General features: G+C 48.9%; 1 protein-coding gene across 6 annotated transcripts in view; it reads left to right on the top strand.

Moving 5' to 3' along the window:
• Window positions 1–13,593, top strand: part of LOC149363853 (cyclin N-terminal domain-containing protein 1-like) — a 437,455-nt gene that overhangs the window by 81,328 nt on the left and 342,534 nt on the right. The gene's annotated exons all lie outside the window — the stretch shown is intronic.

Genomic DNA, 13,593 nt, shown 5'->3' with positions numbered 1-13,593 from the left:
AGCGACTGACCTCATTTCCTGGGATTAGCTCGTCCCCTTCTCAGTATCCCCTTTCGACTTCCCAGCTGCCACCTGTGCGTAGCTGCTCCTGTCTGAACAAGTCTGTCTTACCTGCTTATCGCTGTCCATGCCAGTGCAAGCCCCATCCACGGGGCTGGCGCTGGAATGCCCGCCATAGTGGCTTTCAATGGCGGTGTCAGCCGTTTTTGACTCCAACTGACAAAGCTATTCTTGAAGCTTGCGCTTCTCTGCCCTCTCTATCTGTAACTCTGTTTCTAGAGCGTCCATCGTTAGCACTAGTTTGCTGTTCGCCTGTTCAGCCCTGTCCAGGCGTGCACCTAATACGCAGAATTTGCACATAAAATCTGCGCCTTCGGCCTCCTCCACCGAATCGAACCGCGTTTCTTTTAAATTAACCGACGCCTCACACTCCATACATCTAACCTTTAGTAGCTTAACCATCTTAGCAATAGTCGATTATTGCTTCCACCAAATGCTAAGATATCTACAGGCTCAAGACAAAAAACACTTGAAAACACGTGCACAAATAAAATAAAATTCTGCCTACCGCAAATGCCCATCGATCACATAGAAAAAAAATACCTATCTCTCTAAAAAGCTAACGCACAAATAAGCGCTGAACAAACTGCCGGCCAAATAGTCCCGGCCGAATATAGGTCACTGACCTAAATTCGAGTCTTTAACCTGCACTTCCCCTAACAGCCTAAAAAAACTAAACACACATTTAGAAATATTAAAAGAAAGTACTCATCTATTTTACACAGTCACTCCCGCAGTCGGCCCGGTCTTCACGCGTGATCCGAAGAGCACCTAAACCTGCGTCCCCATAACACTCAGCCCGTGGCCCGGATGCACCAGCTGCCGGGTCAGTGGCGCATCGTTTAACCGCCGCACTAGTGCGCCAGGAGTGTTTATGAGGACTATCTGTGATCTAGCAATGCGACTGAGATGTTCGTGACGTCACCAATACGACGTGATCGCCAGTGTAACAATCATGGGGCACCGCTAAGTTTGAAATTCTGAAGACCCGAAGTTGGCTCTGGCCCAAAAATTCCAAGGGACGACCAAAATTTAGGTAGCCCGCGGCAGAAAACGGGTTAAGGTGATTTAATGGGTCCGATTAGTATAATCCCATATGATAATCCAGTGAATGGCATACTCGAACATTCTGAAGGGTGATAATTCACGAATAATATATCAGGGCAACGGAACCGGTTACAACCGGAGTTTTGGAGGGATGATAGCAGGAGCATTAGGCACTCATGGTAGACACCATAGCAGACAACCCACGTACTATCGTATTTGCTTCTATAAGAATGTGGCTAAGAAGGGCTCCAAGCTTCTTTGTCTTCTTAATTGTCTTGAGGAAATGGCACCTGGACGGGAACAGTCGTAATTGTTTTTTAGTGCTTGTTTTGTCTGTTTCTCTGTCTGTCTGAAGCCGGTTTTGTGGCAGGCTGTTCACCTGCCCACCGTGTCGGGAGCGAGGAGCCCCTTTAATCGTGAGAGGCTGCCCAAGTCACGTGGAAACACCTGCCATAGCACCTGCCTTGTGCCTCTGGTCGCATACCCACCGGGTGGCTTACTTGCCAAGGTGTAGCCTGTGTTAACCACGCGGCACTGCTCCTTAGCGGAGTGGGGAGCATCGGTTAGGAGGGGAACGTGATCCGAATGATGGTGGTACAGTATAGCTAAACGGAATAAGTTGGGGCGGTAATTGGATGGTAGCCAGCTACCACCTACAAACAAGGTCGTAGCTCCAACCGACAACTGATTTCATGCTAAAAAATTGGTTTTTGAGGATAGGAAAATGGCGCAGTATCTGCCTCACATATCTCAGCGGGCACCTGAACCGCGCCGTAAGGGAAGGTAGGAGTGAAAGAAGAAAGAGGTGCCGTACTGGAGGTCCTCGGAATAATTTCGACCACCTGGGGATCTTTAACGTGCACTGACATCGCGCAGCACACGGGAGCATCTTGCGTTTCGCCTCCATCGAAACGCGGCCGCCGCGGTCGGGTTCAAACCCGGGTACTCCGGCTTGGTAGACGAGCGCCTTACCACTGAGCCACCGCGGCGGGTAACATGCTAGCGCACATATCCGCATTTTATACATGGCAGAATTACTTTCAAAAAGTAGTTAATTACAGTACTAATTACTTTCTTAGCAATCTCGCAAAGGTAGTTAATTACATTACAAATTACTGCTCTCAAAAAGTAATGACGTTACAGCTACTTGCTGAAAGTAAGGAAAATTACTTCTCAATTACTTTTTAGTTTCAAAGCAAAAAAAGTTTTGCATTGTCAGTGGTTCCTACAATATTTTCATATTTCTTTGTTTGCTCGCCACTGAGAATGAAAGTTGGAATCGGAAATTTTGCCCCTCTTTCAAGAGAGGTAGCCCTAGTCCATTGAACAGCCGCTTTGGTGACGTAGATGAGGTCAGCTTACTCGCACAGTTTATGTAATTGCTCGCATCACTCTTCAATCAGCAGTGTCTCTTTTAGTGCGTGTCAAAGTCCCACCCTCCTGATTTCGAAGAATTTGTCGCCCGCGTAAACAGCGGGACTGCATCGACCGCTTGTTCACGCTCGTCGTCCTGGAAATGCACCGGGTAGCAGAGAAGCTTCCATGCACGTTGGCGGAAATTTACCCCCTGTGTCCCCCCCCACCCCGAGTTAAAAATAGGCTTGAAATTCGGCCACTGAAGCTAGTTTTCCGAGAAACTCACAACCAACTTTCTTAGACGTCAGTGGATACTTCTTGTCAGTGCGGCGACATGACGATATATACAGGGCGTTTCACCTAAGAATTTACACAATGTTTAAAAATAGGCTTTATGAGTTAGAAGCGCGCTATTTTCGCCATACCATTGTCAACTGTGTCGTACATCAGAATGCAGATAAGACGTAATAACTAGCAGGTTGGTTAATTAATATAGAACAGTTAACTTCTTAACGATTACTATTAGGTTCCTTAATTATTGAGGAGCGTGCCCACCGTAAGTAATATCCGTATCAATTTTTAGAATTTCAAAAACGCGAAAAGAAACTACTCTTTACGAATCTTACTAAGCGTTTTATTTTTTTCATTACAAAGTACTGTAAAGAACAAACTGATTATAAAGATTATGAAACAATACTATAAATTTAAAGAATTACACACGCACACACAAAAACACTGGCACACCCTGTACAGCCAGCTGCCTCTAGTCGGATACAACTCCAAATGAAGCAGCAAATGCCGCTCAGATAAGGCTCTTCCTTCCTCGGCAGATGAATGGGGAACGGCTTTGGCTTAATCCGGTTAACCACTGTCTTGAAAATTGGTCGGCGCCCTTTTCTGGAGAATCTCCTTTGAGGGGCACCAGCCGCTTCCTTCTTGATTTCTATGTGACTAGCAGGGAAGCGTCGATTTGGAGAATGGAACGAATCGCAGGGATGGTGTTTTTGCACACGGATAAGAATAAAGCGCACGTCTGGAATGTCGATGTAGCTAGGCCACAGGTCAAACCTGTCGGAACATGCCTTCTGTTCAAAGCTTTTTCCGGAAGCAGACACTGTATCTTTATCTTTCGGCTACCAGGAATCCCTTTTTTTTTCTCTGCCCTTGTCCCTAACAAATTTTCACACCCCTCCCAATCCTGGACCTGCATGCTGTGGGCGATGTCCTTTCACTCGCCGTTTTCTTATCAGCGCTGAGTCGCGGTATTGAGGTCACTGCGCTGAGTCGCGGTATTGAGGTCACTGCGCTGAATCGCGGTATTGAGGTCACTGAAATGAGGTCAAGGGGAAAGGGCAGGCTAAGGCGTTTGCTCCCATTGGACAACTGATTTGTCCTCTCACTTGACAGACTTATATAAGGGGAAGACTTTTTTCCCGTACAGATCATTCTCGCACTCGCTGAGCATACTGGTCAGACGTCGTCTACCTGCACCCACGTGTTGCCGCGCAGCAGTGCTTTCGCCCATCCCCGAACATTCGGTGCCACTTATCGCTTTCGACTCGACAATGCGGGTACCACTGCTGGCCTTTCCCAAGTCGCCCTCGTACGGAGCTTGCCTTAGCACCGCACCGACTCTCCAGTCCAGGGAAGACACCGTGTGCATTGAGATCGAGCATTCACCTGCGCAAGACCCGCAGCAGCAACAGTCGTCATGGCTCCCGTTTATCGTCAATGGACTCCTTTTCGTCGTCGGTGCTGCCCTGGTTGTCTGGGCCACCCTGGTTACCGTCGGCAACGTTGACAACGCCGCCCATGGCCGCGGCGGTCTGCTGCTATTAGTGGGCGCCAGCTTCATCATGGCGGCCACTGCGATGTGTTGTGTGTCATGTGGGCCGCCTCGCCCTGCGGCGACGAGGTTCGCGGCGCTCCCTTCTTGACTCCGGTCGTGACGCCATTTGGTCGCCTGCCTCGCCATTCATTGTCATCCTCGTGAGCAGCGACTGTATATACATTGTGCATCAATAAATATCCCTCCACTCTTTCACATTTTATTACTGGATGCTTTTCTTCGTAGTAGCGTTTGGCGCGAGCGTTTTATACGCTGCGCAAGCTACGATATTATAGTCGGCTTCACAATCTGCATGTCTGGACCTTTCCTCAGTACCGCCCAGCGCATGCGTCTGGTTTCCTCGTTCGCCATTTTCACAAAACATGTCTTGTGTAAAGATGGCAGCTGTTCGTCCTAGACAGGTTTTGTTCGACGACGTGGTCCCCGCACGCACCTGCGTTAATTTCGAAATGCGATCCGGTTCCGGGTACTTTAGTTGGCGATTTAACGCATTAAATGCACGCCTGGGGCAGCGTGCTGCATGGCTGGTGTGGTCACAAATTCGTCATGTGCATTTGGTTGCGTGCCCCTTCCTATTATAGGGCCAGAAGTTGGGTGCAGCGTTAAAGACTTGTATTCTACGCCTCAGGAGCAACGTGGCTCAGCTGCGTGTCACCTTTCCTTGGCAATTGTAATTTGGCAGAGCTTCGCCTAATAGAGACATTTATAACAGGGTGCCACTATCAGTAAATGGAATAGCGGCGGTCCAGAGTGCAGGCACTAGACAATAACCCTAATAATGGGGCGTTATTGTCCGGCGCACGTGGTCCCCCACTATTCCCCTATGCACTTTACCCATAGCGTCACCCTATTCTAAAATCTCCAATACCGTTTCCGCGACAGCGGTTAGCGTTGCACCAAATTTTGGTCCTAAACCGGTCGAGCCACCGTGGTGAAGAGGTTTTTGTAGTTTAGAGAAGACTTATTGTAGGGTTTAACGGCCCGAAGCGACACATGGGTTCGGAGGGACACCGAAACGTTTACAGATATACTTCATGTCTGTAAACGTTGATATATATAGTTTTCACAGACGTCGTAGTGGCCGCTGTCTCAGGAACCAGGAAGCGTGGCGAAAGCTTGGATGTTTCCCTTGCAAACCGGTTCCCGTGTACACTGTTGAGGCGTGCTTGTACACAGTTTTTAAGAAAGCTTCGGACAAACGGATACCACCTGGGGCTTCTTAAAGGGGTGGAGACACCAAATTTTGAAGCTATAAAAAGCCTGCTATGGGATTCCTATGTATGCAAGGGCAGTCACTGCCAGGTGTTGGACGCAACAAACGTTTAAAAAATATTTTAATTCGGTTCCAAAGATTACCTAAATGCTCACTCTCACGACCTAGACCCATTCGCTAGCGCCATCAACCATGACGTCACAAGGGGTGTAGAAAAATAAAGTTTTAGTGACGTCATACCAAAATACAGTGACGTACGATGAGCGGGGCACAGCCGCGTGAGCGCAGTCGACGCACCAGCGAGCCGCGTTTGCTGCTAACCGCCACTCGCTCGGTTTGCGGCGCGCCGTTGCGAACAGCGTCGCAACGTCCGATTGCAGCTCGTTGCCTGCGTCCGGCCTGCTAGATGTCAACGGCGGGCCGCTCGCGGCAACAACGACGGGAAGCGGCAGCGTCATGATGACATAGGGCGCACTCCTTGGAGCCGGGCGGCCTGCGCCAGTCTTCGTGCCGAACGCCGGCATCTGAAGAACGCGATAGTATTGTTTGTTCACGTTCATAGCAAACCCTGGGATATATGAATATGAAAAATGCATCGTTTGTGACGATCGTTGGCAAATACCGAGTTCCTTGTAGAAGTGATGACTGCGATGCAAGCAAATTTCATCCCATAGCCGGTTTTGTGCTGCTGCTACCTGGTGCGGTTCGCATGCCGTCTGCTAGCTCTGTTGCTGAAGACGTCGTGGAAATCGAGCATATCTTTTATTATGGGACGAGTTCACAGTAAAGGGGTGCCGAGCGGAGCACGTTTCTGAGCGCTGGCCAGTCCCGAAGCTCCCTCAGCTGCGGAGTCGATATCGAAAGCAGCTAGGCCTAGCGACGACTAGGGCAGTCTGGGACCAGCGCGCAGGTCGTCGGCCGGCGTTGCCGCAGGCAGTGTCGCTGCCGAAAGATCCACTTTTAGCACAGATGCATGCTGTCGTATCTCGAATCTAGAAAGCATCCTTTCTGGTGGCATGGCTGTTTGTATTTTCTTGTGCGGACGTGAAGTACGCCGAGTCTGCCGGCCGGTAGGTCAGCCTGGATACCGTCTGCCGACGTCATAAAAGCGAGCTAAAGAGTGTTCTTGACGTAAATAATAAACCATTGGACAAGAAATGTGAAAAAAGTGTCATTTTTGAGGATCGCTGACCAATACTGAGCTGCTAGTAGAGGTAACAACTGTGATATGAGCAAATTTCTCACAACCGCGCCTAGCAGCTGGCGCGACGTCGGGGTCCGGCTCGCCTGGCGCCCGCTAGCTCCGCTGCCGAAGGCGTCGAGGAGATTGACCATACTATTATTTTATTGTGAGATGATTCTGTTAACACTACAGCTATTTGTGAAAAGTAGGCCTTTTATTATAGCGCAGGCGACTTCCGAAGCGCCGGCCGCTTGCTAAACAGGCTATAGGCCTAGCGACGACCACGGCAGCCAGGCAGCAGCAGAGCTCGTCGCCCGGAGCGGTGCCGTTGCCGAAAGCTCCCAACATAAGCAGACATGCTTTGTCGCTGCTCGAGTATAGCTGGCAGTTCTGATAACAAGGCGATCTTGTCTTTTCTTGTGATATTTGTACACCATCCCAAGCAGCGCTCAGGTACTGTTGCACGGCAGCGAAGTGTGACACCGGTTGTGGGCGCAGCTTGGGTAGAGCGGCGCAGCGATGCTTACTGGCATTTTGCAAAGTGTTTCGCATCCTCACGCGAACCCGCGAAGGCGATATTAGCGTGCGAACAAAAAAAAAGTCGATGTCCTCACTCGTTGGAATCAGATCTGTCAGAATCCGAGCTGCTGGGACTAGACGTGCAGTTGTTTGTTTTCATATGCGCTGGTCAGCACGTGTGTGGGAAAGCAGACGATGCAGCAGTAGGTGCGTCACAACTTTTGTGGGCCCACGTGACCAAGCGAAGCAGTTGATCTTCCCCCTCTGTGACGTCACTGTACAACTCGGCGTTCCGAAACCGAAACCGAAAATCGTTCACCTAAAAATGCTATAATAAATTATTCACTGTGAATATATGAATCTTTGAGTGTGTATCATGCTTCCTGGAGCCATAAGAAGCGTTTGAAACTTAGAACGCGCGAACCACAAATTTGGTGTCTCCACCCCTTTAACATGCGTGGATATACCACAGCACACCGGCGTCATTTTGTACTTCTCCTTTATCGAACTACGGCCGAAGGGGCAGGGATCAATCCCACGACATTGGGGTCAACAGCAGAGTGACTGAGCGGCGCAAAGATTCCCGAGCTATCAATTACACAAAAGTGAGCACAAGCTGTCATTAGCGGCGTTTACAATTCTGTGACAGCGAGAAGCGGTTCTTCTCGCGTCGACTCTGCGTAAACGGCTCACTTCGCTGGGTACGGGCTGTGCCGGCGCCTTTCGGAAATGTATGTAAACGTGAGGGCGCGTCTCGCAGCGAAGAAAGCTGCGGTAGCCTCGAACAAGCGGACAAAAAAAAAAAACGAGCTGAGGTGCAACCAAGCTGAACCTAGCAGACGAGCGAAAGCTATAGTTCATCGGTCAAGTGGTTGCTGGTCATTAGCTTTGACCATACCGTACAGGCATATCGTGGCTATGCGCAGCAAGACACATAGTCATGCATTGACAGAAGCCAACAGCCACAGAAACCAAGAAGCACAGGGGATTTTTTCAAATTTATTTATTTAATTTGTGGTTTTTGATAAATTTAGAATATTACTGAATATGCTATCGCTTAAAGCTAATTGATTAGAAAAGCAGAAGAAAAAACAACCATATGCCGCCGGTGGGATCCGAACCCACGACCTCCGAATTACGCGTCCGGTCTTCTTGGGGGTGTTTGCTTGGTTTAACCTTGGTTGGGCTTCAAGGTCAAACACGCAAAGCCAGGCGAAACGAGTTGTGCCTCGAGTAATGGAGCTTTCACTCTAAAACAAAATTTTCCTTTGGACAGGGCGAGTGGGTGAGGGTGTTTTTGTTTAGCATGCGCTGGCGAGGCTGGCAAGAAACCGGAAATCGCTGAGTGGATGTCGCGAAGTCTCGTCGCGCTTGCTTTCAGATGCGAGACACTGGGACTGCACGATTGTGAAAGCTTCGATGCGCTCCCGTGTAAACGGTGGTTTGTCGCAGTGGCCGCTGCACCAGCCGGCTTCGAGCCCATAGAGCCGGAGTCTCAAACACGCCTACATGCGGACTGTGGAGAGGATGCTTTGCCTGCAAGCTTCTCGAAAGCGCATGTATTTTGGCGCGAAGTAGGCAAAATCTTTTGGGCCACAGCGCCGAGGGTAATCGCGTTTTCGAAATTCTAAATATGATATGGAAATTACTTAGTGGGCTACACGCCTCTCAATAATTACTGATCCTAACGGTAATAGTTAAGAGGTGAGCTAAGAGGTAGTTAGCACCTTTTAGCTGTATTCTGATGTACTACATCGCTGACAATGCTATGCCGAAAAAAGCGCTCTTCTAACTAAAAGCCTAATTTTAAAACTTGCGTACACTCTTAAGTGAGACACCCTTATATGAAGCAGTCTAGAGTAGTGCACTGCATGGGCTGCGGCCGGCCCGAAAGCCCGGGCCCGGCCCGCCGGGCCGTGCCGGGACATGATTTGTTTTGCCGTGGCTGGGCCCGGGCCTGAAGTTGCGGGCCAGGACAGGCTCGGGCTTGGGTCCGTATAGAAACGGCTGGCGTCCGACTATTCATTCAATACTGCACAGTGAGGCCGCCGCGGTTGCTCAGTGGTTATGGTGCTCGGCTGCTGACCCGAAAGACGCAGGTTCGATCCCGACCGCGGCGGTGGAATTTCGATGGAGGCGAAATTCTAGAGGCCCGTGTACTGTGCGATGTCAGTGCACGTTAGAGAACCCCAGGTGGTAGAAATTTCCGGAGCCCTTCACTACGGCGTCCCTCATAGCCTGAGCCGCTTTGGGACGTTAAATCTCAGTAAACGAAACGAACTATTGCAGAGTGAAGTCCACAACTGCGGCATTGGAGCAGCGACACGGATTAGCTATGGGTTATAGTATGCGCTGAGAGAAAAACTAAGCTTTATTCATTGACTTATTTATTTCATTATTTCCACGCCGCGGTGGCTTAGTGGTCAAGGCGCTTGATTACTGAGCCGGGGAACCAGGGTTTGCTCCTAGCCTCGGCGGCCGCATTTCTCTTTCGGCGGCAAGCATGGCAGCCATGTACTTTGCAGTATCATTGCTCGCTGAAGAAACCCAGGTGGTCGAAATGATCCGGAGCCCTCTGCTTCAGTGTCTCTCACAGCCTAACCCCCCTGGGGCCCTTAAGTCCCAAAAACATAGCTTTTATTTTATAGCTATATTTTTCTTATCTGAGAAAATTCACAAACTAAAACGCATTTTGTTCTCTTTGATCAGCTGACCGGAACGCCTCGTTAATGAAATAGCACAAAAGCTCCCGAGAGCTTGTAAATCTCATCTCATAACCACATCTATCCCTCCTCGCTTCTTCAGCCTGGTTGTCATGACAGGTGCTTTGCCCTGTAAGTGATCACGTGGTTCGCGCGTTGTCTTCTGCTCCGCCAGTAAGAGTAAAACCGGTCTTCAATTGGCCATTGATCGTTCGTCATCCTAAAACATACCTATACACTATTAGAAATGCATTCCGGAAGAACATATTAGTTTAGGACGCTTATAGTCGTTAAAACACACACCGTGAAATACTCAAGCCTTTTAGCTTTTCGTTTCTGCTGAAAGGCGACCAGTTCGGCCATGAGTTCAACCTGTGAAATCGCGTTCGCTAAAAAAATGTCATCCCACTGCTTGCTAGGCAGCTTTAATGTTTATACTTCCGGGCGGCAAAATATAACTGATTAAAATCATGGGGGAATGCAAAGTTGTCTATTACGCGCGTATGCAGCACTTTTTATTTGGCTCTCGGAACTTCTTTGCGCACCTACACGAGGTCACTGTCCAAAAGACGGGCCTGGCGAGCACTTCTCTTAATCGTTTCCTTCTGGGTTAAAAAGAACCAACTTTTTGCAAGCCAAACTGTCCCTTAAGAAAAAATCTAATGACTTTCTTTAGAAAGTCTAGTGACTTTTGACATTAGGATCTTATGCTTTTCTCATGACTTTCTGGTGATTTTCCTAATGAATTCCTAATGGCTTTATAAAACGAATTGGCCACCGTGGTTCTAGTGTGTTCTTAATGTATGCTTTTCTGATGATTTTGTCTTGACTCTCATGTGTTACCTGCTATTGCAAAACCCGAACCAATTATTGTGATCAGTAATGCAAAACAACAGACAAAACAAAAAAAGTAGAGCAAAAACAAAAAAAGAGAAAAAAAAAATAAAAAAAAACTGCCGGCGTGCAGGAGTTCGAACCTCTCACCTTAGACACTCTATCTTACCACGCTAACCACTACAGCACGCCACCAGACGTCAACTAGTCAACTTATGTGGCCTGATATGTGTAGCTACAGTTTCCTGTTCTTTCCATTGCGTGTAAATGAAGCAGCAGCATCTTACATGCACGCACGGGAAAACAACGCTGTTCAGAGGGACCTTTCGGGCCTCTTGGGGGTGCCAACGTATTCCGAGCCTTGACATACAGCGCATTGGCCGTACCAAACCGCTTGGGAAACTATAAGTCTCAGTACGACACCTGTCCGTTTTACTGTCTTAGCGCTCCTAATCCTTGGTACAGACCACAGCGTTGTGCAAAACTGCACTCCGGGGCATAAATCACTGGAATAATGCGCTAGGTAGCTTCAAAACCTGCGAGCATGGTAGTGACACACATCTTTCTAATCCATCCAAACGTTTGAATAATGTAAACACACATGATGAGGTGACTGAAGATCGAGAGACTGCGCTGTCTTCTTTTTTATCTTGTACACTGGTACATCGCATGCTTGTCACAGGTTTTTTTCTTGTTGCGTCCCTTTCTGCACTGTTCGGAGTTATATTGGAAACAGCGCGCTTACCGCTGAAGACTTGTATTCCACGCCCGTTGTGAGAAGCACCTTGGTTCAACTGCCTTTCACCCTTTTTTGGCAGTTGTGGTTTGGTTGGTTGGTTTATGGGGTTTAACGTCCCAAACCGACTAAGGCTATGAGAGACGCCGTAGTGGAGGGCTCCGGAAATTTCGACCACCTGGGGTTCTTTAACGTGCACTGACATCGCACAGTACACGGGCCTCAAATTTCTCCTCCAAAGAAATTCAGCCGCCGCGGCCGGGATCGCACCCGCGTCTTTCGGGACAGCAGCCGAGCACCATAGCCACTGAGCCACCACGGCGGCAGTTGTGGTTTGGCGAAGCTGAATAGCACGGGGGCGAGTGCGCAGACACAAGACAATAACCAGAGGGAGGAGCGTTTTTGTCGGGCGCCCACTAGTCCCCAACTATTCCCCTGTGCCTTTTACCCGTAGCGTCACCCTATTCTCAAATCTGTAATGTTATACCGCGACAGCACTAAGCGCTGCACCAAATTCTGGCCCTAAACCGGCTGAGCCGGCATGGTGACGGAGATTTTGTAGTGTAGAGAAGCTGACTTATTGTGGGGTTTAACGGCCCGAAGCGACACATATGTTCGGAGGCATGCCGCAACGTTCGTAGATGTACTTTATATCTGTAAGCGCTGGTATATATAGTTCGCACTGACGCCTTAGTGGCCGCTATCTCAGGGTCCAGAAAGCGTGGCGAAAGCTCGGGGGCTCCGCTCGCAAATCGGTCCCCGCGTACACTGTGGAGAGGCGCGCTTGTGCACCTTAACATGACTCCCGTGACATATTGCGCAAAAACAGACGGCTACCACCTGGGGCTTCTTAACTTGCGTGGATATACCGCAGCACACCGGCGTCATTTTGTACTTCTCCTTCATTGAACTACGGCCGCCGGGACAGGGATCAATCCCACGACACTGCGATCAACAGGACTGAGCGGCGCAAAGATTTCCGAACTATCAATTACACAAAAGTGAGCAGCTGTCATTAGCGGCGTTTACAACTCTGCGACATGGAGAACCGGTTCTTCTCGTGTCGACTCCACGTAAACGGCTCAGTTCGCTGCGTAGTGGCTGCGCCGCGCCTTTCAGAAATGTGTGTAAACGTAAGGGCGCGTCCACGGTGTAAAGAATATTCTTACGCCGTGGGCGGTGCTGATGCCCGCGCGCTCATTGCCTCTCGTCCGCGTGTGGCGCTTCGCTGCAGTGCTGGCTATTGTTGCTGGTCGCGCACTCGTAATGCGAGGATCCTTATATGGCCCATTAGCAGCGAGACCCAACGTCATTGTCGGCATCCAGGAAAAGCGGTCCACAAAACCCCCAAACGACGTCCTCGGCACAGAAAAACAAAAGGTTTTAAAGATGAGGAGAATTGAACCAGCGCGCAATTCACGGGCCACAAAGCCGCGTTGATTCTTCTCGAATAGAGAGGGAAAGAGAGACTTTAATAAATGAAGGAGAGGTCTGCGTGGATATTAGCTAGTGTGCTTCTCCAGAATTCAATAAAGGTCAATTTAGTGTTTGCGTTTCCTGTGCTAGTGAGTAGGTGCGTCATTGGAAAGGAAGCAAAAATATTAGTTAAAGAATGAATGTTTTCGCCTTCGAAGCACCTCAGTGACTATAAGTTTCCCGCGTAATTTATTCTTGCTTTGTAGGCGCTCAACCCCGCGAACGCGAGGTCAATGCATGGCAGATCCAAGGCGGAGCACGGACTCGTTACTCATCAAAAGTAATTTCGGAAATTAATTAATTCTGCCATGAAATTGCTGATCCAGGCTAATTCATTGAATTATTAATTTACCAACGCAGAAAAGATTAATTGCAATATAAATTACTGAAATTTTGTTGCAGTAACTTAATTGCTGTCATGCATACTGTATTTGGCCTAATTACCCGCATCGACTGACATACATTTTTTTTTCTAATTTCTGCTCTTTGTGTCACAACTGTCTCCACACAAGTGAAGAAAAAACTATTTCCGAATATTACTAAATGTTTATGATGGGAGCATCTATTTGAAGAATGGAACAAACCGCAGGGATGGTCTCTTTGCACCCGGATAAGAAT

This window comes from Amblyomma mixtum, chromosome 2, assembly GCF_055824585.1.
Source record: "Amblyomma mixtum isolate Tamu chromosome 2, ASM5582458v1, whole genome shotgun sequence".
Lineage (NCBI taxonomy): Eukaryota > Metazoa > Arthropoda > Arachnida > Ixodida > Ixodidae > Amblyomma > Amblyomma mixtum.
Note: the sequence above shows the minus strand (reverse complement) of the source record. Positions and strands in the feature narration are given on the sequence as shown.